The sequence below is a fragment of the Erithacus rubecula genome, assembly GCF_903797595.1.
Source record: "Erithacus rubecula genome assembly, chromosome: 12".
NCBI lineage: Eukaryota > Metazoa > Chordata > Aves > Passeriformes > Muscicapidae > Erithacus > Erithacus rubecula.
In genome coordinates, this window is record NC_136664.1 from 10,607,273 (window position 1) to 10,631,937 (window position 24,665).

At 33.8% G+C, this 24,665-nt stretch overlaps 2 long non-coding RNA genes across 8 annotated transcripts in view; both read left to right on the top strand.

The window, feature by feature from the left end:
* The window catches only part of LOC306806850, a 49,804-nt gene extending 28,950 nt beyond the window's left edge, over window positions 1–20,854 (top strand). For 3 of the 7 annotated variants that reach the window (XR_013775589.1, XR_013775590.1, XR_013775592.1), the window contains 2 exons: window positions 16,401–16,507; window positions 19,844–20,854. This is a non-coding gene — a long non-coding RNA (uncharacterized lncRNA). Of the gene's footprint in view, window positions 1–6,921; window positions 10,756–16,400; window positions 16,508–19,843 lie in introns of those variants that run through there. The other 4 variants (XR_013775591.1, XR_013775593.1, XR_013775594.1 and 1 more) reach the window with 4 other exon arrangements.
* Window positions 643–4,049, top strand: LOC306806851. Its single transcript, XR_013775596.1, has 2 exons — window positions 643–3,301; window positions 3,569–4,049. It is a non-coding gene; the product is annotated as an uncharacterized lncRNA (long non-coding RNA).
* Window positions 20,855–24,665: the final 3,811 nt, after the last annotated feature.

The window sequence follows — 24,665 nt, forward strand, 5'->3', positions numbered from 1 at the left end:
TAATTAATAGAGAAAAGAAGTCTGAGAAATGTAAAAGTTTGGACAGTTCTTTATGAATATTTCATACATTTGAATAATCAGAAGTTAACATTATCAATTTGATGTATAATACATTGATTAAAAGCCTTGTTTCAGATCCTCAAAATAGACATCAAAACTGGGAATTTGCATTTTCTTTGGCATGGTCTTTATATTAAAAAAAAGAAAATTAAAAAAGTCGTTTCTCTTCTATCCCCTCCTCCTTTGCACTCCCACGTCTGCACCAAATCCTTTCAGGAAATTACATAGCATTCAATTTTCCCCCAAAAAAATTTACTGCTGTCAACTTCCAAGTTGTCCTAAAATGTGCCATGAGACAATTACTGGCAAGCCCAATTTGTTTGGTAGTGGTTCTGGCTTTTCTCTCCTTTTTTCTTGCAGATACCATAACTGCATTCTCTTAGGAGAATAACTCATAGGAGTTTATTGATAGCAGCAATTACCTGTACCTGTAAGTTAAGATCTCAAGTTGTAACTAATTTTGACATGAAAGTTTTTCTTAAACAGCAAAAAAAGCAATCCCAATTGGTCATGGTTCTCCTGGTGAAGGGCACATGCTTCTGCTAAGGTGAGAATTGTAAAGCTTCAAGCTTATGTATGGCAAAACAATAGAAACTATTCCTTTTATTATGGGGGTTTTTAGTATAATTAATTGAATGGTGTATTTTTGCATATGTGCTGGCTGTATTCATTTTAAAAAGGAAATTATTTGGATATTGTATTGTAATCTTAAATTTTGGCTTTTATAATTCCTCTTTATACTTATTTTCTGCAGGCCTTGAATGTCTTTGGTATATTTCAGGGAGATTTTTGAGTGTTCAGTGGTTTTTTGTCAGCCTGGCTTGTTTTGCGAATATCTGATCTGAATTTAAAGAATTAAATTTTAGGATTTTAGCACTACCCTGTGTTACTGAGTTGGCTTAATTCTACTGTGCCAAAAATAGTAATTCTTTGTGTTCTCCTAGTCCTGTCTAGAACTAAGCTCTGTTGCTTTGTGCTTTTCTTCTATAAGAAATTGAGGAGGTAAAAAGTGCTGCACCAACATATTTAATAAAACAAGAAATAAAATCTATGAAACAGAAGCACCTTATCAGAGTAAGATAAAAGTAACTTATTAAACTTTGTAGTCAGTACTTTCAAAGACTGCTGATTGGTCTGAGATTAGACAGAACCATTTGCCATTCTCCATCTTTGAGGTGGTTGTTTGCTCAGGGGGGTCACTATAACCCAGAAACTAAAGGAAAAGAAAGTTTAAAGGATCCAGGAAATACCTGAGCTGTGTTTTGCAACTGATAAAGTGTGAGATGACAGAAGTTTGAGTAGACACTATGCTGAAATTATGGATTTACTTCTATCTACCCCTTATCAAATATACTTTGAAGTTGTAATTGAAAGCATGTACTGCAAGTCATTCTTTGTGATTGAAGACATGAAAGAAGAGGGACAAATAATACCAAAACCCAACAAACACCAGCTTTTGAAATGATTGAAAACTACAGAATCCTGAGTCATTGCCCATTATTTTTTAGGTAACCAATAAAACTAATTAGTCAGAATATGAAATTAAATAGAAGGCTGGATTTAAGGCTGAATGTGTAGGCCTACAGGAAAATCATCAGCAAGAGTCTCTAGCTGGAAATTTTTTTTTGAGGTTATCAATACAAATGCTCCTCAGCTGCTTACTGGACAGACTGCTTATCAGAGCTTATGGACATGGAAGTAAGTTACAGTGAGTGTACAAATAGAAAAGTATTTTTCTAACTGGAGGTCTAAAAAGCAAAGGATGGGATTTGAAACTGAGTTTTAGTTTGTTTAGTTGTGATAAATGTCACCAAACATCATTTTTTCACAATATGCATATTATAAAATCAAGTTCAGTTCACCTTTCAAGGTCTGTATTGTTCTCACACAGTTCTGTAATGACAAGGGGAGGACACAATATCAAATATTAAGTATTAAAACTCTAAATAAGAAACCCAACCACAAAATGTGCAACTTTGATGTAGTTTTTCACTACAGATGCACTAAACAAGAAACTCCTAAAAATTAAGGTACTATACTAACACTTCTGCTTTATTTCAGTATACTAGGAGGTACTTTTTTCCTAAATGGATTAACCTTCAAATGCAGGTTTTTGAAATTGAATTTGTTTTTAAAATCAAGACAGAAGCCTGATCTACATATAGAAAAATACATGCATAACTGTACATACAAAGGCAGAAATCCTATTATATTTGTCTTGGACTAGGTTTTTATGTAATACTGCTACTTATTTAATCTTATTTCTGTACATTCAGTATACCAAAAATGTACGGATATCTTTTTTTCCTCAAGGAATTTTCTGCCTTTCATGCTTTTTCAACTTAAGAATTATGGTTCCTTTTGAAATGAAAGGTAGTTTTAAGTCTATAGAATCTTTTCTTAATTGTGTGACTGCTTGGTACCTGTGTAGCTAACTGGCTTTGAGATTTGATATAGTTGGTGTTTGGTTTTTATTTTTCCTGATGGATCAATCAAAGATGAGTGCCTAAACATTAAAAAAAGTGAGATTTTCTTTTGTAGATAGTCTGCCAGGAGTAGATGTACATTTGTTTAGGACAGTTACAGTATTGTTTATGTAATTTTCCCAGCTTTTTGGGGAGAAAATCAAGTTAAGAATTATGCAAGTTTGTAACTCACCAGTCAAACAGATCCAGATATAGTTACATTTTTGTATTTATTCTTCCCTAGAAACAGTTTATCTGTAAAATATGTTAGTTGTGACAGTGCCAGAGACAAAGTTCAAAACCTTTAAAAAAAAAACCTTCTAAACCAATTCCACCTATGGAGAAACATTGAACAATTTTATGTTTTTTCTTCAAAACAGGTGTGAGGCAAGCTGAAGAAAAAGGAAGCACTATCAAAGTTCTGTTATGAGCAAAGTTCAAATGTGACTTCTTGATCAAATGTATAGTTGTCATGGTTTTGGTGGGAACGCACACTTCCCTCAAGAACCTTCTATTTTCTAAAATGTTTGGTGTTCTATACTGAACTAGAAATTTTAATTTGGGAAAGAAAAGAAGTGCAGGGCTGGCATGTTAGAGATTTGCATAGAGAGCCAGTACCTAATCATTGAATTGGCTCAAGCTGTAGCAAGTAATTCATGCCTTTGAAGACATTAAAGATGAATTTACACTGGTCTGAAAAATGATGCATTTGGACTCTGCGCTAGATAAAATGGCAGCAACCAGATTTCCCATCATTGTCACAAACAGATTATTTTGTTCAGTGTATTCCTAATTCTAAGAATGAATTCGAAGAGCTGAAAGGATTGCATTGAACCTTACCATGGTGCTAATCTCAGGCTATTTTGTTTTTCTCCTGGCACATGGCAAAATATGAAGCTGAGGGAAGATTATATGTGCCTTTCCCTCCTTCAGTAGGGATCCAGCTCCAGAAGAGCTATTGAGTAGGGAGACATCTCTGTTCCAGCTCTTAGGGAGAGTCTAAGGTGTATGCACTTTATTAAAGTCCCATCCACGTGGAGGAGGAACAGGGAGCATTTCTGTATCCCTCTTCTTGTTCTCACATCTACACCAGTGTGGGGGAAAGGTGAAAATGGAAGATGTTATTCCTCACTTGAAAAATCACTGCGTACAGGACTAGAATAATTCTTTTGCAATATTTATGTGTATATGACTCTGTGTTGCCCTTTAATCATAATTCCTTAATGAGTAATGTGTATGTGTCTGTACATGTGAATTACATTGACGTTCCTGTAACAGCACTCTTTGTGGCTCTGTTCTGACATTGTTAATAAGATGATCACAGGAACTCAGCACGTGATAGAGGAAGAGGATTATTTCTCATTCAATAATATATTTGTTAATCAGTATTCATATTGATAGCAAATGGATGATTACATGTGATTATGGTAGAATAGCTTATAGTTTATCTTACATGCTCTTTGCCTGAAATGGAAGTGAATAAGTTAACTCTGGAAATAAATACATAAAATGCTATGGAGTAAAGTATGCATATTTTTGAGCATTGACAGATGCAGGATTCAAGCTGATCTTAGAGTTTAGAAGCTTCCTTTATTTTGAGTTTTATATATATTAGTTAAAAGCTTGGATGTAAAAAATAAGAACATTGGTCCTATTTTCAATTTGGTCCTATTTTCAGCGAGGTATTTTCAACTCAGAAAAGCACAAATTTATTTTTTAAAGCATTTCTGTGGGACACTGTTGTTGAGCATTTGAGACAGTTGGAATTCTGTTTTTTTATACTGAAGTGTTAACCTTTTATTGTGACCAAAAAGGAAATAAAAAATACAGATATACAGCTGTTTGAAGATGGCAGTCAAGACTCATTACAGAATTAAACCAAGGTTTTTTAATCTCAAATCAGAAAGGTGAGAAAAGTTGAGATTTCAAATTTGAATGTAATGTCCAATGCATTTAGTACATATCCTAATCCTAAACCTTTTTGAAGGAGTTCAGTGATTCTTCCAAATCTTTGGGTAGCATTAAGTACAAAGAGTCAGTATTAAATGGCAGAGAAAGCATTTTGACAAATATCTTGCCCATATTTTGTTTTCCTCACCTAAAATAAAAGCACTGAAGCAGTTTTTCTGAGACATTTTTAAAAGCGTTTAATATTCTTCAATATCTGCCCATTCTCTGTTAGGCAAAATTTTGTATTATATTGTAAATACTAAGTGTAAAGACTAATTTTATTCCCATTAAATAGAATTATTTGTGGGCAGTAGTTGGCAAACTATCTACTGTTCATTTGAACAGTACCTAATAAATGAGACTAGGCTTAAAAAAAATCTTAGGAATAGATTTAAATAGCATGCTTTACTCTGCATCATATAAATATCACCTTTTTTAATGAATTCTTGTCATATACTGGATGCTACATATATTTTCAGCATGGCTACATAAGGTGAGTGGTTTTGTATTAGTGGTAAAATATGATAGCTAATGCTGCTCTTAAACAGTTCTGTATTTTTTATTCCTAAATATCTTTTTTAATCAGCTTGTGTTCTCCTTCATATATGTTGTATTCACGTTTAATATCAATGAAACTGGAACTTAAAATAGTCTTGACTGTTAAGCTCCAAGATAATTCTGGTGGTTTTTTTCTCATAATTTTCAATAGCATGACTCGGTTACTTGCTTTGGTTTAAGTTAGAAAGCAGAATACCTGCATTTACCCCACTAGTCTTGAAAAAGTGTAATATTCTTTGCCTACTGTATGCAATTACAAGTGTTAAATATGTCAAACAAAATTTAAGATGTGTAAAAGGAACACTTTATAATACAGGATATTGTATTTGGACTTGATTCATAAGCTACTGTCTGTGTACAAACTAGTCTGACATAGCTGCTAAATACTTTGGGGCGAACAAAACCACTCAGCATATCCCTTTAAATACAGATGCTAATACATCTGTTCAGTGCAAGAAGAAAAGAGTTGTTTCTGAAGTAAAATTAGACAATAGAGCCAATTTCATTTTTTATGCATGTGAATGTAGAGTGCTTGAGGTTATTAGTTGAAACTGAGTAACCTTTCCAGGCTTTCATCTCTTTCTTTTCAAATTTGAATATGAAAAGCATATTCAAGTCAGAGACCATCACTTTAATGACATTTGGCAGTCATTTGATTTATTAGATTTTAGAAAAAAAATTCCTTTTAAATATTTCATCATTCTATGCTAATCCCAGTAATATTGCCAGCTGAAGCCGTGTACCTGTATTAGTGGAGACAGAATGGTGTGGAATTTTTTCTGTCATCCTAGTAAAATTTCCATGAATCTACTGAATAATAAAACAACCTTATTGAAATATTCAGATTTGGGTTTTTAGTTAAAGTGTCTTAGGATACATAATAAAAGGAAATGTCTTTTGAAAGGAGGGGGTAAAATTACTTCATCAAATATTGAAAGGACTTGACAGCAATGGAAATTGTTCTTTATGATGGATATTTTTACAATAGGATACACCTGCTTTTCAGTTTGATTAATCATATAGTTTGCTTGGGGAAATGTAAGCTATCTCCTTAATAAATTAGAATATTGACTTGCAGTTCGAACACTGAATCTAGAAAGCTAATCTTCTGCATATGATTAATACTTCAAGTGATTTAAGCTTAAAATCAAAAATTGTCAAAATATTTCTACGTAGGGGAAATATTTCCAATAAAGATATGAACTTGAAAGAAATGAAAGAAGTAAAAAAAAAAAAAATTTGACATTTCCGTACTCCAACATGTTGTGTTTGCTCTTTGAAGAATGTTGTCTTTGAATGCTCTACGTAAGAAAAGGTGTGATGAAGAACAACTGTGTTTAATTTTATGATATTATTAATTTTAACTGTTAAACGTGTGTTTGATTTAACTAGTCAAGGTAAGTATGTGAAGTTGAATTTCATATAAATGCAGTTGTACTTTACATGCTTAACAGCTGTGTGACTTGGTGGATTTTTATTGAATGTTGTATAGTGTGCAGTGGACACTAAAAGTTCTCTTCCATTTGGAAAACTTTGGTACCTAATATTACTGAAACTGTTTCCAGCAGTTGCAGGATCTGTGTAGCTAAAATAATGGCAGCTGAAATCAATGGTTCAGATAGCATAGTACATAATCTTAATCTAATCTTCTCCAGTAGACTATGACTATTGCTAAAATATCTTAAGCATCAACTGTCAATCAGTATCTGTTGCAACAATATTCTTAACTGCAAACCATGGGGTTTAGGTTCTTACTGTGTCTATGTCAAATCAGTCCATCAGTGTTAATTTTACAAACTGCTCAGTGGTTCACATGGATGTTTGGTTTGTGTTAACACTTAGAGAAACACAAAATAATTATTTTGGTTTATGTTTTGTTTTTAAATAGGAAGCTGAAAAATCTGGATTAAAATGACATCACTTGGTTTTACTAAGTCATGAATTACACTAGATGAAATAGAGCAACTGAGTTTACAATGCAGATGAAACAATTTCCCTGCAGAGGACACTCCACTGTCAGTTCCAAACCAAACAGGTGGTCAGAGGAGTGTCTGTAACTATAGCACTGGTGAGTGGGACCTATCTCTGAGCAGGTGTGTTCTTCCCTAAAATTGTCTTATGAAAATGCCTGCAACAAAGCTTATTTCCTATACATTAGATTTGCTTTTATGTCTATATTGGTTGTATTTGCCATTCTTCCAACTATTTTGGAAAATGCTAATGATGATTTTTAAGAACTGAGATAAGGTAGCAATTATTAAGCAAAAATAGGCTTATGTAAGAAATTCAAACTGCACTATATTTAAATATGCTGGTAGTGCATACATTTTAAAATCAGGCTTTACATAATGCGGTTTTTTTTCAGATGAGAATGGCAAACTAATTTTTCTATTGATGCATGATACAGTAAAAGGAAAACATTCTATCCAACTATGTACAACTGAAATACATTTAGAGAAATATGTAATGGATTTCATCATCACTTATGAATACTCCATGTACCTTTAATAAGAATTTTTTTTAAATGGGAAATTACTCAATTGTATGTAATACTAATAAATTGCTATTTACTGCAGAATACTTAATCCTGCATGTTACATATGCTAGACTCTGATAAATGAACATCTGAAAGTAGTTGCTCTCAATCCACCATGCAATTGTTAACTTTTGTAACTCCTAGAAGGACACTGATCTTTGTAAGGCCTCGGGGAAGAAAAAGAAACCCACCAAAAAACAGTAGTCCTGTAAAGTCCTGAATTCACTGAGGCTTCCTTCCATTCAGACAAATGGGATTTGTGGCATCATATGTTAAATAAGACATTGCATAAATAAGAACTCTTTTTATGAGCTGGACAGTTTCATCTTGTTAGCTTCTGTAGGCACTTCTCCAGATCTTCTAGTTAGGCAGACATAAATGAATTATCTTTTTCAAAACCTGTTGAAATAATACCATCAGCCAATAAAAGCTTCTAAAGGCTTTTCATTTCTCTTGCATTTTGAATTCTCATTGCTTTGAAAAGAACAAGCATTCAGAAGGTATAGAAGTCTTACACAATATTCTGATTCCTGGGCATACTAGTTATGATCTAGTTTTTTTTAGGTATTTGCTCAGCAAAGTTAACTAAAAATGTAGGAAAGATAGGATGAATATAGAATAAAATTTCAGAGATTTAAGGTAATTATGAAACTTCAATACATTTCAAGGTGTGATATTTGAAAATAGCATAATGCTTTGGAGAGACTGTAGTTCATAAGGCTTTCCAATGTAGTAGTGCTGTATTTTATTATTTCTGTTAATCATAACCTGACTGTGCAACTTTGATTTTTCTATTTACAGCTTGGGTATGGATTATAAAGCTGTTTGAACTTCGAAATATCCCAACAAATCAATATTAAAATGTGGGTTTTGGTCTTAATTGCTTCAGGACTATATTCTGCAGCATTATACTTATGTGGTTGTTATTTGTAGAGGTTTGCTTAGATAATTGGGTGTCTAATTTCTACTCAACATTAGTTTTGAATATAGGGGGAAAAGCCTAATGAGTCTGCTTTTTGATAATACCAGTTGAGAAGCCAGTAAGATAATAGTAATGAAATCTGCATGTATGTTTACTATAGCTTTGCTCCTTCTCTTATTCATGTCTAATTAGATTTGAGTATGCTGAATATTTGAGGTTAATTGAATATTTTCTTTAATAAAAATGAGATTTGCATGGGTAGAAAGAAATTTACTTTGAGCTTAGAAGGAAACTAATAGTCTTTTAGATTTTTGCATGGAGAAAATTGGAGTAAGTCCATAAGTAATCTAAAAAAAATCACTAATTCTTATAATAAATAAAGCATTTTATATTATCTATAACTGGAACAGATTGACTGTTTTAAAAACATTTTAGCTGCTACAAAAGGCTTCATGAGATTCATTGCTTTGAAAACATTTAAAGTTTTTCCCATACCTTTTGCACAGTCTTCACTGTCATTGTCTGGCATGTGAGATACAAAAGATTAACAGAACCTTGTTAAAAAACAATATAATAGAGTTCCAGTGATCTGGACATACAAGATCCTTTCCATTTCACAGGTGGTTCAAGCATGTAACTTGGCATTAATTGTGTTTTTTCAACAATGATTTTTTCACTAAGAATGGTTAGAAGATCATTTTCTTTCTTCCAGAGTCTTGGAATAGAAACTTGAGTAGGGAAGTTTAGACAGTGCAGGATTAAAACTCTTGATTGTCCATGGCATTGCTCATGACTCCTGATGATCACACTGACTGAGAGGAGCTGTTGGTGTTTGTTACCACTGAAAAGAGTTGTTAGAATATCCAAGGATGTTTCCAAACAATTCAGGCCCATACATTCAAAGAACAGTGAAAATTGCCAACTTACACAGTGCTTTTAGAGAACAGACAGCAGAAACAGAAAACTTATGAAACCTGGCAGAGGTTTTATTTGAAATTTATTTGGAATTGGGAAGAAGCTTTCTTTTCTCAAAAACTTCTCTCTGGGGAACATGTGACTATTTGAACAATTTGAAGTACAAGTGGAAGTGGAGAGGAGAAGTGTGGGAAAGATGGGATGTACTTTTTATTAAAAATAAACATCTAGATCCCTATTCTAAAAGTGGATTCCTTAAATGATAAGGCTTTGTATCAGGGAACATTTTTATAATTCTGTTTGTTTATTCCTTTTTTACAATAAGATCAAGACTGTGGAGCATTTTTTTTTCTTCATTTGGTGAAAATCTGCTTTATCGTGTAGTTGTTAAGTTTTGTTAGAATGTGAACCAGGAAAAAACAGCGTAACAGGACAGGAATATTTTGAATTGCAGAAATTTCTAACAAGGTTTCAGGGTCATTGTAATCTTCAGCTTTTAGTACTTCTTTAGAACTAACTTTAAAATTATAATTTTAGAGGCAAACTGTCACAATTTAAATTTGAATTAATTTTGCAATTAATTGGATAGAAATATGAGATGTTCCATACCTTGCAGCAATGTTAATGCTTCTAAGTTCAGGCAGTACTAAGGGGTGGTATGAAAGTGTGTTATTCATCAGGATCTAAAAATATTTTTTCACTCTGGTTAATCATTTTCCCCAGATTTGAATGAAGTTCTTGTGTTGAATGTTTTACTTGCTAGTCTGAATTTTTCCATTGAGTGAAATGAATTTGAACTCTTTAAGTTTGTTCATAATTTGCATTTAAAATTGTTTTAGATACAGTATTAGTAAACGTAGGAAATTCCATTTGGGATGCTTATGGGAAAGGGAAGAATCTGTTGATGTGGCATTTCCTTTGAAGTTCTCTGGCTGTCCATCTGTCTCCCTGCTGCCTCCCCATCACTTCCTGTGGTGGCCTCAGGAGCACTTGGCCCTGAGAGTAGCACATGTGGAAAGTCATCCACATGCCCAAAAGAACAGCAGATGACAATAACAGCTTCTTTTAACCTAAGAAAGTAAGAAATTATGAGTGGAAACTAAGGATTCAAAGACAATGCCAGTGCTTTGCTTTCTGTTAGAGAGAAAAAGGTGTGAACTGCAGATTCCTTCGATTGAATGACTCAGCAACTGGACTGTTTGTGATAGTAACCCATCCCTAAAAGCAGTTTGGCTGCTCATCTAGGAGCTGGGGAACAGCTCTGGAGAAAACTGAAAAATCAAGAGCTCTAGGCAACAGGCTTGCTAGCACTAATAGAGATATGGCCTTCAATACATCCCTCTACAAGGAATTTAGGCCTTACTATCTCCTCATATGACTGTATTCCAACATAGCAGAGTTGATGCTTTCTTTTTATACAAAGAAGTTTATTTTGGGTAGCAGAAGACAGTATGAGATACATTAAAGATTTCTGTCTGCTCAGGGGAAAAAGAAACCTTACTATCACGTAGAGTCAAAAAGAATTATGAGTGCAGTGGCAGAGTAACTAGAAGAAAGTGAATATCAAAAATGTTATAGTTTAATGACAGAAATTTCTAGTTCCACCTTCTCCCCATAAAAAACTCTTCCGAAGAGCTAGTTCTGGTTCTTTCATTCTAGTTCTGTCCTAGCAAAACCTTTTCCGTTTCATTTCTTTATTTAATTTTTTTTTTTTAAATCCTTTAACACCTTTTCAGTTTTTGTAATCTTTCACAGTAGTTAGCTGATACTTGCAGACTGAAACCATATGCAGGCAAGCAGCTACTTTCTCTGATATAAGATGCCCAAAAACTTCATAAAGAATTTCTTAAACCCTGCTTCTCATTCTTCTAGTATGTTTTCCAAACCAAGGCTAACTTTCAGTCTAGGTCATATTAATAGTACAAAAATTAAAAGCTGATCTTTGTGTTTGTATTTTAAATTAAAACAATGAAAAGCTTTCAGAGCACTCACTCACACTCCCCAGGCTGTGGATTTTCTCCAGTCCATTGGTCTAGAGGTTTCTCTTATTGAAATATTGTGGCAGGAAAAGAGGATTAAATTACTGAGGCTGTCAAAAAGGACAAGCACTCTGCCATACATTATCATTATCACTGGCTTCCTCAGTGGAAGAAAATGCAGTAAATCACTTCAAATACAAAGCAATAAAGACCACTGGCTTTTAAAATCATGAGTGCTATTGCCATTAACAGAAAGTGACAGCTATGTGGCATGCTTAGATGCTGCTTGTATCTTTTCTGACAGTGTGCACATAAACCTGCCAGTGACACACCATTAGATCACATGGCCTTTCAAATTTGATTTTAGCATTGTTGCTTTTCCTTACGAAAAAAGAAAGAAATGTTTATTTTTCTTTGTTCTTTTCCTCATACCCTTCTAAAAGGTGAAAAACATTTGATACTAATAGTAATTCTGATTTGCTTTGCAGTGATAAATGTGGTTAAGGCAGATAATTGTGCAGAAAGAGGTCTCAGGTCTGTTTTTAAGCCAGATCTTCTCACTGGCAAGTACATGTTAGTGCTAGAAAACTCTGTTATAAGTCTTAGTAAATAATGCTTGTGGTTCACCTTGTTTGTCTCTTTTGAGGAGGCTTGACTGAGAAGTCGAATACCTAACTAACTAACTAGAAAAACATTTGTTTCAGCTAGGAATTATAATTGCATTCTGATGGGACTGTTACTCTTATTTCTTCCCACTGTTGGTTCATGTGACATGGAATACTGCAACCTCACCTGATGCTGGTTTAGTGCTGTGGTTTGGAGTTTGGGTTGGTTGGTTGGTTGGTTGGTTGGTTGGTTGGTTTTTAACAAATTTGTTCAGCAAGAGAGCATCTATTACCAGTATTCTATCACTAATGGATCTGAAAAGCATTTATCTGCCCAGTGTAGTGTACTACATTTGCTGCTTACTGAATTCAGAATAGTACTAAGAGTCTAAAGGCTGTAGAAAGTGTTTCTTGGCCCTAGAATTTCCAGAGATAGATAGATAGATAGATAGATAGATAGATAGATAGATAGATAGATAGATAGATAGATAGATAGATAGATAGGCAGGCAGCTATTATGTGAATACATATGAGAAAGAATATAAATTATTCTTGTCCAATTTTATAATAATAATAATAAAATTTGGTTTTATTCCATTTTTTTACATTGCTTATGCAGAATGAATGACATCCTTTGATTCCATTTTCTCTTGAAGGTCAATCATTAAAATGGAATAATGACGAATTTAAAGATTCATTTCATTTGTGGAAGAATAAGATACCTGCTGATTGAAGTGTTGGAGTTACTTGTAAATCTTTTGAACAAGTATTTATTCACAAATCAGTAATTCACTCCACAATAAGGAAGAGTGATCTCTCTTCATTTCATTTCTAGATCTGAGTTTCATGTCTTGGCCAGAAAACAGGGTTTACTGGAATGGAGCATGAAACATCATGAAATTTTTACTTGTTGAGATGGAGTAGCAGAAGGTTTGGAGAATTAAAAAAAAAAAACAAACTGAAAAATACTTCACTTAATAAGCAAGCAAATGACTTATTCTACCATATAGAATAGGAAATTGGATAATGAGCTTCTAAAATTTGACAATACTGAAGACAAAATACTCCTCTTTTTTCTTTTTTTTCCCCCGAGGAATAAATTAGCAAAGGAAAATAGCTAGTCAGTATGCTGCGATTTCTTCTATAAATGCTTAGATAATTTGTATCATTATTTTACAAGTCTAAGGTGAAAGTAAGGTAAAATTACAGCAGTGAGCTTTTTCTCTGAACAGAAGCATTTGTCTTCTATATGTTGGTACCATGGCACTGTCTTCAGTGTTTCCAGGTGGGTTGTTTTCTGCAGTCACTGATGTGTCTGCCTTGGCTCATGTTGAAATTTCAGTTCTGCATTGTCTGAAGAGGAAGACAGGAAGTTCATCAGTAGTCCAGTTCCCCACTTGATCCTAGCAAGAGGACCACCAAGAAACAAAATTTATGGAAAGATTGTGCCCATACACCAAAAGTTTCCAACTCTGTGCATTTTAAACCGGGCCTAGTTATATCTTCAACACGTGTTTTCTATCACGAGCCTTACAAACTAGTATCAGTGCTTTTTCAGCTGAAACAGGAACTGAACTAAACTAATGCTTTAAAGCTCAGGAAACCAAATTATCAAGGATATAAATATCATTGAAAATTGCCTGCAGATGGTTTAGCCTGATGCTTTATTGCTGTTTGTGCTAGGCCAAATTATAGCAGCATAGGCAGTGTATTATGTGTATTAAGTAGTGTACTAATTTTTTTTTCCTGTCACAATGAATGTTGCTGGAAATGATACTCAAAATGATTTGATCCATATTAGAACATGAATAGATGGATAAAGCACATGCTATTTTTTTCTTCTAAAAGAAGAATCACTTTAATGAATATCACTTAAAAATGATATACTGTTATAATACACAATATTATTTCTAAGCCAAAGTTGCAACTATAGGCTAATTCTGTACTTGAAACTGAACCAATTTGACCCTGAAATGAATGCATTTCACAGCTTTACATCCTTTTCATTTATGCTTACAAAGAAATAAATGTTAGTTTGGCCTGGAATTTACATGGAAAATATGTATTTTGCAGAGTCTTGTTTAGGTTGGTGAAGAACTTTCACGTCATCAAATTCAACTGTTAACCCAGCACTGCAGTTTTAAATATCTCCAGGGATAGTGATTCTATTAGTTCCCTGAGCAGCTTGTTCCAGGGCTTGACAACTGAATAATTTTATCTTAATATTCAGTCTAAAATTTGGAGTGGAATTCACCGTTCGTGCATATGCAATTTCAAAAATAAATTTGATTTTTCTCTTCTTTCAATTTCATTAATTGATATGGAATAATTTTTAAAGTTTATTAGAAATGTTTATTTTGATTCCACATTTGAATTAATGACTTTAGTTGCAGAAAAAGCAAAAATAATTAGTATCAAAAAATCACAAAAAACATGCTGTTAAATAGAATGATATAAAATATGAAGTACATGAGCATGAGGTGATAGGGGACTAGGAAGACTGTTTGAAATCCTTTTTAGGTTAGCAATTGTTGAAACCACAGAGATGATTCTCTTCTTTTGACAAGTATGTTTTCTTTATGTTTTCAGACAGTTGTCTATGTCATTAATATGGAGATTTTGTCAGAATATTTGTTTTCTTATATTTTGTGTTACATGGGTAGCCTTTTTGTTTTGTTTCTTTTTCTGTATAATGGGTATTCAGATTCCTTATTAATTTTAGGAAGATATACCTGCTAATACATGTAAAATTTTGGAATAAAAGCAGAATAGACAATTATTATTTCAGCATCTGAACCCTATCATGATTTACTTGCATATTCAGTTAACAGCACACATTTCTGGCCATTCATTTAACTTTTTGTAACTGTCGTAGATGTTTTTATTCTTTCACTGTTGCCTTTTGGCATTTTAGGAGTGTAGAAATTTCAGTTGTGTAGTGAAACTTCTGTGATTCCTCATGCCAGACTGTAGTTGAAGTGCAGAGACCTGGAGGTAGAGTGTGTGCTCTTCTGACAAGTGTCAGGAGAGACATATGTGAAGAATGGAGGAATCCATTCTTCTAGCAGTCACCCTGCTGTGATAACAAGAGTGAACAGCTTTATGCAAGAGCTTTCCAGCCTGATCCTGACAGGTGCATCATTTCTTGGTGGGAAATGATTGTTATTCCAAGGAACAGACTACGTGAAGTCATTGTTCCCCAAAGTAACAAAATCTGTGCCTCCCATGTTTTAGAATAGAGCATGAGCACAGTATAAACTTCACTGTAATACACTGAATTCATGCACAAAGTTTTCTACTAGCTGTGTCAAAACTCTGATCTCTGGAATAAAAAAAAATGGATCAAATGTGTCTATGTAAGAGCTTCTGTCCAGTTGCTATAAATTACCTGCTAGTACCTTTAAGTATTGTTCTAAAAACAAAAATAAATAATCATTCCGGCTTTCATTGTAAAACATGTTTTATAGCTTAAAGCACTTAATGTTTTTTCACTTTTCTTTTGACAAACTGGTTTCATTTAGTTTTCTATTCTTTCCTGTAGTGCCTAGTAATTATCTTCTCACATGGTACTTTTTAAAAGGATGTTAAAATTTCTTCCTATTCAGTAGATTTGGAATTCCTTCAAGGAAGTGTGTACCTATACCTTGTATTACAGAAAAGAAATGTGGAAATCAGCTAGAGAGAAAGTCTGGAATCCCAGAGAGAAATGTAGGAGAGCAACACTACCTATAGCTTTATTCATGTATTCATATTTGGTGTAAGATATCCTTTCCTGTAGTCTTAGATGTAACCTACACATTTGCTACACATTTGAAATTATGCCTTTTGTAACATTTTTATATTATAAAGCTCACAGGCATTCAAAGTTTGAACAATATTGCCAAGACATACCGAATGTTAGCTCTAAATTCCTGTCATTTTGTCAGTCTTGGTGTTTTTGGCCCCAGCACAAGCCACTAACTCAAGCCAGCTCCAACACAATACTGGAATTATGTGTTTGAAAGAAAAACCATACTTGGAGGCAATGGGTGTAATTTAAGTTCACAGAAGAAAACCATATATTTTGTGTAGTTGTTTGTACAGCCATATAAACAAGAACTGTACCATTGGGGTGGTAGGAGGGGGAAGAAAAATGAAACATTTTTGTAAGCCTGTGGATCTATGGCAACAACTTGTCTCTCCTTCTAGTACAGCTAAATTATTCTAAAGATGAAGGAAAGATTTAAAAGTGAGGGTCTTGGACTGGTCTTGTGATGGAAAATGCTGAATTTAATTGATAAGAGTTCTTGTTTATGCAGCAGAAGAATAAAAAACAGAATGTAGTTTAGTCTTTTTTTCCTTTTTTAAAGTTGATTTTTATTCCTTTTTTAATGCAATTTTTTCTTTGTGTGTTTACCCTAAAGTTTACAGTGCTCAGTGATACCCCAGATGAGCAGGAACGTGAATGTGAAGATACTGATTTTGCTGAATCTGTTTGAAAAAGAAGCAAAGAAATGCCACTGAACAAGACATTGATGGTGAGTTGTAGAGACCCCTTTCTTGTAAACTTTTGTAGCTTAAAAACTATTTGTCAAATTTTTCTTTTCTCTACAAGATTTACTGTGAAAGTAATTGTTTGACATTGTGTCAAGAAGAAATTCTTTAATATTAGCTAAAGGCTTCCACATTTGTTTGCAAAAGTCTGCAGAAACTATTACTGTCATTCTTTAAAGCATGTTTAAAAGAACCAAAACCAAACAGCATCCCCAGCTCGTAGTAATTAATTTATTAAACCTAAGAACTTTGAGGACGTCTGCTTCCCGTAATTCTCTATTTTGTTCAACATACTTCATTGTCATAGGACTATATATTTTTGTTAAAATTTAAGTCAGTAATTCTGTATTGCTGATGTCTGTATCTTATTTAAAGTTTCAGTATAACCCCCAGAGTAGGTCCAGCTTATGTGTCTTCCATATGAAACTGTATCCAAGACTGTGAAATACTGGGGGGGTTGGTTAGGGTCAGTTCACTGTGAGCACCTCTCTGAAAAAGTCTGTGACCAGCCCTTCACTGTGACTCCCCAACACAAGTGGAGGTGAATAGGAGCTGTGGAATCTTCCCTTTCCTGGGCCTTTGGAGAGTGTTTTTATAGTGCTCATAGGAAGACTTGAGAAGGTTACTCAGTCCTCTCAGACAGTGAAGGAAAATATTCTCCTTGCTTAGAGTTTCCTGTTGCCTGTGGTATCAGGGTCACGGTTACCAGTGCACAGTTACGGTGCATTTTTCTCCTCCCTCTCCATTTCAATCCTCTTTCCTATTGTGGTGAAGCTCTGGGAAGAAGCTGAGAGTATCTTTGTGATAAAGCAGCCCTCTGTGGGTGCATGAACCAGCTCTGTGCTGGACACAGTGCACACCAGGTACCCTTTGCAGAGCAGGAATTCCAGTTAGCCCTACTGGAATGCCAGGCCAGTGTGACTTTGGTACCTCTACTGTTGGGGGTAGTTACCAGACTTGGAGCTATGGAGAGCTGAGTATTGAGGGAAGGAAATAGGCTTTCTTACCATTTCCATTATCATGCATAATTTGCATCCATGCTAAAATACACAATAAGGGAATGCAAATAATCAAATCTGTACCCTGGAAAAATAATACACAGATTTGATGCACTTCTTCATGTGGCTGAACAGTTAAGCTTTTCTGCAGCCCTAATTTTTCTCCAAGTAGTTGTACAAAAGCACATCTCCTCCAAAAGGTATTTTGTAGTCTTTCACTGGAAAGTTGTTTTTCTTCTATATTTTAAGACAACAGTTTCCATTATCATAATTCCTATTTAATAAGACTTATTAGTGATACAAATATAATTTTTTACCCTCGAAAGTTGCCTTTCATGAAACTCTTAAAAATATTAATCACCATCTGAGAGAATTATTATGACAGGAAGGACTGGGTTTTGTTACCAGCTATTGTTCTGTCAAAAGCTAATCATTATTATGTAACACAGCTACTTCAATATTGAGGAGTATTTCTTCCCCTAATCATGAGACATTTGAACTAATTTTTATTTTATGTGCATTATATCTATTAAAGTGATAGTCATAGCTAAAAATGCTTTTATTTTTTTTCTTATCCACTCTTCTGTCCTTTCCTGCAGATGCTATACAGTTATGTTGCCATAACATATAACACTGCATATTTTCTGAAAATTTAGACATTTCAGAGAATTGAAATTAATTTTGCATTAATGTATGTCAGATGATGGCAGAAGATTTTCTTGGAAAAATTTATTGGAAAAGGGTCTGTTCTTGAGATCTGGACATCAACTTCTATTAAATGTAATGGCATGATAAACAGAATTCCTGAGCAATATGTACACATTCTCTGAGATGGATATTAGTTTGAGGGAAAAAGAATAAACTTAGGTGCATAAAACTTCATGGGACACTGCCACATGAAGATGTAGTTATTCTCAGATACCATGAGCTTCATTCACTCTGTTTGAGGACTGCAAGCATGGAGCTTTTTCAGATCTTGTTCCTTTCATTGCTGATTGTGTGGAAGTGACATCCATGACACTTGAAGCCATAAGTGCATGACTAAGCAAGATGGATAAAAAAGAAACTGTATAATCAAAACATCTAACAGTAAGTCTCAGAGATAATATGAAAACTGATAAAGTAGGGTTAATGTTAGGATATCATGAATTATAGTTTTCCTGTTGTTCTTATAGTAAAAATAATACTGTCCTCTGAAATCTGCTCTGACAGTTCACTGAGTGATTTTTTTCAAGAATATGCAAAATATTTTGGATCTCAAAGAAGAGCATCCTATCTGTCCTGTAACAGCTCTTTCAACAGGGTAAATGGTGAGAGGTTTATCCTGTGTTTTCCCTTTTCTGAACCTCTTCTGAGCTGTCCCAGCAGCCAAGCAGTTGCAACATGAGGCATCATTGCATGTCCCAGAGTACTTATCCTAATTAATAGAATAAATACATAATCTTGCTATTTGTCAGCTGTGTAATTTGCTTTGAAAAGATATGCTGTCAAGATTATTTGTTTTTATTCAAATTCCTTCTAGAGTCATGTTAGGCAGCTTCATTGCTTTTTGTGCAGGACTGGGAAAGAGTCTCATTTTTGACTTAGCAGCATGTTTTAATCACAGCAGCAGAAATTCTGGCCCTCTGGGCTTACTTAGATATTGTTAAAGAGTGCAATTTTCAATCATGTCAGCTAATTTCTGTAACATAGAAATTTTAAATACTACTTTAAAACCCACATACACAAAGATGAAGGTAGTTAGTTTCATCTGCGGGAATTGTCATCTTTGCTCATACTTCACTATTTTAAAACACACAGAAGCTTAGAAATTTAAATAATTTTGCATTGCACAAACTTGAAAGAACAACTTGCTATTTAAGTGCTAATAATTGTCCAGGCTGACTTGGACCCATCATACACACAGTATAGAAAATGCATTAATTGTTATATTTTTTACTTAAAATTATTTCTGACTATGCATATATTTTTTCAATAGAACTTGGAGCACCTTTATTTACACATTGTGAAAAAATATTTATTTATATAGGCAATTATTATATGAATGGTTTTATTTCAGAGTTAATTCCAGCCCTGATACTTTCATTGATGTACATTCTAGTTCTTAGAGTTCTTAGTTCTTAGTCCAGTAGGCTGAGTATCTGAAAAGTAAAATTCCTTTATTATTTGTTTGCTTCCTTTTTTTTTCTCTTTTTGTTTTTCTTTTTTTTTTTTTTTTTTATGTATACTAGGAGCCGTTTAATCTGTCCAAACGCTAAGGAAGAACAAAAGTGAAACCTTAAATGAAATTGCTAATGCTGTTTTATAATGTTTCCTTTCTAGTTTTTGATTCAGAAGATGATAGTGCAGTAATTGGAAAGCTCAAAGGAGCAGTGGAAGCTCTCCATGCGCTGCCCTCAGTCGAGAGGGGAATGCAAAGATGACTACGAGGCATGAAAGGAAGCTTGCCTACAGAAGATCCTTCTCCCAGTGTAAATACATGCTTGATAGTGCATCAAAGATGAGATCTTTGTAATTCCTACAGTATATTTAATGTATAATTTATATGAAAAGGACGCTTGATTTGTAGTTGTAAAGTTTTGTATACTTTTCAGTCTGTTTGTTTTTATATTTCCCCCCTAGGCTAAGAATATCTCCACAATGGACAACGTCTTGTAAATAATTAATACCTACATGATTTAGCGATGTGCTTTATTTGCATTTTTAAGATTTTTTTCCTACATAAAACAGTAATAAAAATGCAAGTCAAAATTTTAATTTTTAATAAAAAAACCATAAGCCTTAGAAAACTGATTAAAAATACTTTTATGTTATCCCTAATCACCCCGCTAAATGGAATGCCTGTGATTAGCCTCATTAAGAATTTTATACTGTGAAGATTTTATTAAAAGCAATATATGAAAATTACTTGGATTAATGTGTTAATCTGCCTCTTTAAAATGCTAATATCCATTTTATGCACATTAAATCTCAGTATGTGTTTTCTTTGATGCATGCAGTTCCTATCAATTAAATATAAAAAATTAGGCTAGTTGCAGGACTTATTAAATTAATGCAACCTTTTTTTAAATAACTTTTACCCTTCTACTAACATTATAATCAGCTGTTTATGGTTACCATAATTTGAAGTAGGGGGAGGGCAGGCACAATAATTTTCTGTACAGTAGATGATTTACTTGCAGCCAACATCTGTCAAAGCACAAAAAGAAGCCATACAGTATCAGATTTTGCTTCACCTACTTTGGGCTTTAGGGATGGACAACTGTTTTCATTCGAGTTTTGTCACTTTGAGAACTTACATCAAACATATACAATAAATTGTTGTATCTGAATGACTACTGTCTAGTGTGGAAAGTTAATTTTACAGCTTTTAACCAATCTCAGTGAAGGATTTAATTGATATTTTTAATGGAGCTGTGAATCAATGCTGCAAAAGGATTGTCTCTTGAGAATGAGGATATAATACATTTCATTTTTTAATTTACTTTTTTTTATTTGTCATTTTCTTCAAAGGATTTTATAGACTGTGGATTTCCACTGTTTGCAAACAGGCTATGTTTCTTCATAAGCATATGTAAAGTATTCAGAGAGATAAGTAATTTATTAAAATCTACCTAATTTGCCGTGATATATTAAATCTCTGCTTCAGTGATCACAGACCATTTCATTTAGAGAATTAGGCATTCCCTCTTTGTGTGATTAAAGCTCTGGAAAATGAGTTCTTTGCTCCTATTTGTGAACATTCAAAGCCTGCTAATGGCAAGAAGATGGAATAGATTATGAGACAATTCATTACAGTTCAACAGAAAAAAACCCTGCTATAATGCAGAAATGCAAGTATGAATATCTGCATATAGTTTGAACCATCTGTGCTCTAATGGCTTCAGTAATGGCTCTTCGTCTTCAGTAGGCTTTGAAATGACATCCATACAATATTAATTTGTTGATGTACATTATGAGGCCAATGGAATGAATATATTCTGACCACAGAAATCTCTGAATTCCAACATGGTCTGCTGCTTGACTCCATTTTAGGACCTACCATCTTCAGTAGTACTTCTCATCCAGACTTAGCCAATCCTCACAGCATTTCATTCCTCTGGAACTTGAGGAGACCACAGACAGCTGCATTCCTAAACCCCTCCATTCTTCAGTTAATGGCCATATGTTTGTTGTCATTTGGGCTGGCACTTAGTTCATCATTTTGGCCACTATTTCTAGCTTTTTTTGGCTCTGTGCATATATATTGTCAATAAGACTGTTATTATACATTACAATAATTTGAAACAGCCAGATTCAACACTGAGATTAACTGAGTGGCTTTTTAGAAATTTAGTTGTGGTATTCTGTCAGGAGGTTCTTATTATTCTTCTAATACTTTGCAAACCAAACTAAATATCCTGCACATAAACAAAGAAGTGAATTGTATTAAGTTTTTGTGTATGACTCTTTACTGACTTGCAGGAGAACTATGTTAACTGGTGCTTGTTTTCTTCTGAAATAAACCATGTGGTAAAATTAGAAAATCAGTGATGTTCATCTCTCTTAAACATTTACAGTAACACCCTTAACACTTAATCTTCACCATCTGAAATTGGAAACTTAGAAACCGAGCGTTCATATATTCATTAAACACAGATCTCTTCAGTAAGTTACTGCAAAATATTCCAGTTGACATTTGGTTACATTGTGTTAACTGTTCTCAGTGACTCCAACATTAACATGTATAATTTGCCTCAGGTTCCTAGACATATTTCTTCGTAAGGCTCACTGTTACTCAGTTTCTGATTTTAAAAAAATAATCCCGATTTCTATTCATGTTTATTGCTAAAACAGATATTCAGCAAGGATTTTCCCAACAGATGGATTGTATTATCTTATGCAACATAAACATGCGATCATACCAGAAAGTTTTGTTCTTGCATTAAGTAGTCTGTATTTCCAAAATGCTCTTAAATCTTAATTCTAAATGCTACATTGTGCAGGGAAAGTGGAAAATGTAACCTAGTACTATTTTGTCTAGATTTTAGCAATGAATAGCTTGAAGAAACCTTGCCTCTATGTAATCTCTAGGCTAAGATACAAAGGAACCATATTAAAGCTGGGTATTACCATGCTTTAAAATGTTACATACAATTAACATACATTTTTGTGGAATAGATGAATTTTTACTATGGCATAACTTGGTCACCACAGTGGTTCTGCATAAGATGAAATGACAGTGTCAAATGATCAGTTTTGTTATTATCCCTTTTCCCATTTATCAGAACAGCTTTTAGCTTTATTATGATACCTTCTGGTGTGATATGATAACTGCTGTTTTCCAGTTTCCCAGGAATGTTGATCAAGATGGAAAATTTTTTAGCTCAAATAAACTTTATCTGTTTGAAATGTTGCTTTTAACCTTTTATAACCTTAACCTAGGAAGTTATAAGGGTAAATACATCGTGCACCAGGTAACAGCTCTGTGAATCTTGCTGTAGAGTAAGTCAAAGCTTATCTCATTATATTAGACTAGATATAACATTATCAATGTTTTGTAAATCAATATTAAAATTGATAGTACTATTGCTTTAAAATGCTTATCTTAAGGCACAGTGAGACATTGTCATAGTTCAAGAAGTCTCCAAACATAGCAAGACTAAATATTAGCTGCTAAATTTAATTTTGTTGTTTTGTATTGGAATTGAGAAATAAATTCAAATACAGATTTAAAAATGTGTTACAAACTGTATTTCATATTTCAGAGCCAGAGTATTATGTGTTTTAATTGCAGACAGGTCTTTTTGCAGGTGTGTACAGTGACTTACCCATCAGTTTTTCGAGATATTCCAAAAGATAATGAATATTTTTATAGGACTTTACCTACATTACTGTTTATGTTATAGCTTTTAGTAATTGGACCAGATCCCAATCCTGCAACTGATACTGAATTGGAAGAAATGTATGAAATTAAGTGCAGAATATAAATTCAGGTTAGTACCTTAGTATGCACATGATAAAAATTTGCTTTTGGCAAGAAAGCCCCATGTGTACTGCTTTTTGGTTTTTGTTTCTTTTTGGTATTTGTGACAAATTTAAATTCTTTTTCCATCTTTTAAAATGGGACAAGACAACTTCTGAGGAACTTGAATCATGCATCTGTGGGTTTTAGAAGTGTTTTTAAAGGGATTTTTTTGTGTGTGTGTTTTAAGGTCCTTGCTGAATCATACTTCAAGCTCTCAGCATCTGGTAGCATCAAAGTCTAATTCGGTCCTAGCAAGATTTCATCTCCAACAAGAGCTGCTTGTAAATGATCAGGTACCAGCTAAGGATACTTTGTCTGTGGAAATAAGCAATTACAAACCTTTGGACAGAAATGCTAATGAGTCTCAGTGGTAGTAGTTCTGTCACAATGCTATGTTAGGATAAGACCATTCAGGTTAGGGGAGCTCAGGTGGTCTCTAGTCCAGCCTCCTGCAGGGTTAGGGGTGTCCAGTCTGGGCTCAGGGAACAGTTTCTGTCTGTGTTCCCTTTCCTGAGCAGGTTTCAGGCCAACCCAGACACAGCCCTGAGCAATGGGGTCTAACATCAGCAGCTGACCATTACTGGGATCTAAATACTTCTTACTTCAGTAGTCCAGTATCTGCAACTGTGCAAGACATGCCCTGAGCATGATCTAGCAGTGATTTGTTTGTGGATTTAGAAAATAATCTATTTCATAGTTAGACAAAATGTCATTCTTGTTGGATGCAAAATTATTTCCTACATATTTAAGCAGCAAGAGCTGAAGGGTCCTTGAAGAGCAATTGAAAAAAAAGGTCATTTTTTTTTTACCTATTACTACAACAAAAAAAAAATCAATAAAGTGAAGTTTCTTTTTCTTGAAAAATTGTTAACCCGTGTTTATTCTGATTACCTACTTGTAAGTATAAATAGCTACAGTAGCTGATAGTCTTTGATTTCAATGATAATGAAGAACAGAAGATGTTCTACTATATACAGGGCAATTTTCCCAGAGAAATGAAAGGAGACACCAATCAGCATCTAATTCCAAACACAATGTACATGAGAACACAGCAAATGTAAGAAAACATAAGAAAATCTTTATAGAGAATCTTTCCACATTTGAAAATATTCCTTAACCTTTCTTCTGTAATAAGCA